This window comes from Anolis carolinensis, unplaced genomic scaffold (assembly GCF_035594765.1).
Source record: "Anolis carolinensis isolate JA03-04 unplaced genomic scaffold, rAnoCar3.1.pri scaffold_10, whole genome shotgun sequence".
NCBI lineage: Eukaryota > Metazoa > Chordata > Lepidosauria > Squamata > Dactyloidae > Anolis > Anolis carolinensis.
The window spans coordinates 23,697,225-23,700,902 of record NW_026943821.1 but is presented as its reverse complement, the minus strand read 5'-3'; positions in this window follow the sequence as shown (position 1 = coordinate 23,700,902).

The window sequence follows — 3,678 nt, the reverse complement described above, 5'->3', positions numbered from 1 at the left end:
TATCCAAGGTTCTGGATCTTTGCAGGAGGAAACGATTTGGTAATTTGGACAAACCCTGTAAAACTGGAGATTAAATCCGGGGAAAATGATCACTATTCCACTTAATGGAAGCCATTCCTCAGAAATACACAAGTTTTCTTGTAATAATGGTTCTCTTTGTGGCTACTTATGGGAAAAAGGTTTGCTTTCTAGGACATTTGGTTAAAAACAACAACGTCCCAGAATCTCGAGTTCCTTCTCTCCCTAGTAGGAACAAATTTGAAAATTTGTAAATTCTGTAAAATTAAACCAAAAATGACTCCCACCTGGCCTTGGTCAATTCAATTGGTAGAACTGCTTTCAGGATGTCTTGCACCTGCCTGCCATCTAGCTGTTAAAGGCGAAGCATCCATGGGCCCTCTGCACCGAAGAACAGAGAGAGATATCTATTGCTCCTCACCACTTCCATATTAGATTCTGTATCATGCACATTGCTACTATATCATAGCTATACTTCCGCTCCTAATCGGACCCCTGAAACCCACCTTAAAAGCCAGTCCATCATATAGAATGACGGATGTCCCTTCTGTTGCCAAATGGGACACCGCAAGAGGATGTCACCAGTTGTGATGTCTTACTGGGTTCCTATCCCCTGCTTATTTCCTGCTTTGCTGTTCTTGGGTGGAATGTTCCATTGGCTCCTGTTTTGGGGGTGGAACTTGGGACTCCCCTGTAGGTCTGGATGAGATGGTTCAACCTGTGAGCTAATCTCTAGAGGCCTTTTTCCCTCCATTTGGGATTCCAGAGAAAAACCTCTTAGCGATAGGTCTTAGAATTTGGTCTGGGTTCTTTGACCTGGCAAATTCAAACAGGCAACATAAATCATGTATTTACCTCACGTACTTACCTCATAGCCTTGTACTTACCTGATAGTGAAGTACTTACCTCATGTACTTACCATATAGTTATTATACCTCATAGTTTCCCTCATAGCTTATGTACTTACCTTAAAGTTCACCTCATAGTCATTATAGTCATTATAGATAGTGCTTATTACGCATGTCCGATCGATGGAAAAAGTGTTTCCATTCTCGTTTCTAAAGTAGGGGTCACTGGCACTTCGATATAGAAAGTATTTCCGATTTTTTTCACCCAAAAATTTCGGATATTTCCGAAAATTCGTAATGATTCTAAATGTTTCTAAAATGGCGGACGCGCATCCGCAATCACAAAAAAAAGGAACCCGAGGGGGGGGGACTTTTACAGGCTCTCCCGCCCTCATTTCTTGAGCTATCCTCATCACATTTGCAAATAAGCTCCCATTCAAGGTAGGTTGCAGAAACAAAATAATTTTAAAAATATTTTTAAAAATATATTAAAAAAATTTTTTTTGGGGGGGGGGGGGAGGAAAAATTAATGAAACATTAAGAGATAATTAGAGAATGGGCCAACAATGGTTCAAATTACATTGCTGGTTGCGCTGTGAGACAATGTCTCAGAATGCGTATCAAAAAGCGAGAACAATCTGAAATAATTCCGATATACAATTCAAAACGATTTTTTGGACATGTCTAGTGCTTATCATAGCCTCATACTTACCTCATAGTCATTATAGATAGTGCTTATCATAGCCTTGTACATACCCTATAGTACCTACCTTTACTCATAGCTTGTGTGTTCATCCTTTATAGTCTTTATAGCCTCCATTCTCAATCAATATAGTTTTATATATAGTTTATAATTTCAGCTTTATATATAGTTTATAATTTTATTATTTTTAATACAATAAAAGGACTGTTTCCTGTGTTCAATAAATATATTTTTGGTTATCTTTAACCATCTTCAAAAGTGTTTACTTTGGGGTTTGAGGTATAATTAAAGGGTAAACCAAATGCCGCTTGGGTAGCCATACCTAGAGATAGTCATTTTCCCCAGCGTGCCTTCACACCAGTCCTTTCTCCACCAACAAGTGAAGTTGCAGTGAAGAGTCTTGACATGTTCCCCGTAGTCCCTCCTTCTGACTCTTGCAGTCTCACTCACTGGCAAGACTGGGGCAAGTCACATAATACAGGGCATAAACAAACAATGGAAACTGAATTGTGCAAGTTTGGCTCAACTCTCAACCAAATATCGATTGAGTATCCCTTATCTGAAATGCTCGGAACCAGATGTGTTTTGGATTTCAGATTCTTTCCAATCTGGAAATACCTATATTTGGATCTATACATAATGAGACATCTTGGAGATGGGACCCAAGTCTAAGCATACACTTCATTTACGTTTCATATATATCTGAAGGCAATTTTATATGCAGTTTTTTTGATAACGTTGTGAATGAATCCAGGTTTGTGTACACCGAAGCATCAGGAAATAAGGTGCCACCATCTCATCCACCCAAGTGGACAGTTTTGGATTCTGTAGTATCTACTCATGTATCAGTTGACTTCACTTATAAGCTGAGGCCAAAATGATGGATTTTGATATGACCCGTGAATAAGTGGAGGGTCATTCCATAAAGAGGGGGATGCCTTTGTGTGACTCTGATGAAGATTCTGGGATGCAGTTTCAAGATGATGGGATTCAGGTTCAGGATGAGTTTCAAGATGACTCTGATGGGAATTATGGGATTCAAGTGCAGAGTGTTCCTGCTGTGGGAGATGAGGAGCAGGGAGGCTTTCCCACGGGAAGAAATGATGTTGTTACTGATGATGGTTTTCAGGTGCAAGAAGCAGAAAGGGAGAGCAGCTTCCAGCCTCAGCCTGATAACACTAACAAGCCCTGTGGCCTTGAAAGTGATGAGGCCGATGAGGCCGCTTCTCTATATCGGGCTAGTCGTTTGGAATTTCAGGGTTTGCGCAGAAGTCTCAGAATAGCAAATAAGAGGGAGGTCAAAGGGCAAAGAAATGCCTTCATTCTATGCTATTAAAACAGTCTGCTGAGAGGGAAATCTTCGCCAAAAGCAATTTCCTCGCTTGAATCAAGAACCAAGTCTGCTCTCTTGTATTATCTTGTAGCCTGGATGGACTAAGTTCTTGCCTTTTGCAACTCTACTCAGAGATGGGAATAGTTGCCTTTTTGAATAAGAGTTAAGGTTAAGTGCTCACATCAACGCATTGATAAGTCAACCCAGTTTTGACTTATTGGCTAAAACATCTAGACTTATACATGAATAAATAGGGTATTTTTGTTTTTTGGAATTTCAGATCAGGCATGCTACAATCCATTTGCCTGTTGATGGGACTATATCTACTCCACTGCCCTTCATATTGCCGCCTAGACAATGTCTGCAAATGCTCTCATGTATGTTGTGTATCCAAGAGGGAAGTTTCATTCCCACACAAATTCAAGTTGTTGAAGGCCTATCAAGAAATTGAAAATTTGAAAATTGCTGCTTTACTCAAAGGCACTCCTTGCCCCTTGTGATAAGAGCGCTTGGATCGCCATTGTTTAACTAAGTCTTCGGCACTGGCAAATGAGATTCAAAAGTAATAAGGAGTTAAGTCGCTGAAAGATGGGCTGAAAAGCGTTAGGTACGTTGTCTCTAAAGTGCATCCCATTTTCTTCTACCTTGGAAATATAATTTGTTATGCGATCTGAAACTCTTTTTTCTGAAACCATCCATCCTCTCTGCTTTATGTAAAGACATGTAACAGATAGGCAGAAATGGCTTATTAAAGCTATCTATTTTTCTTGAAGTCC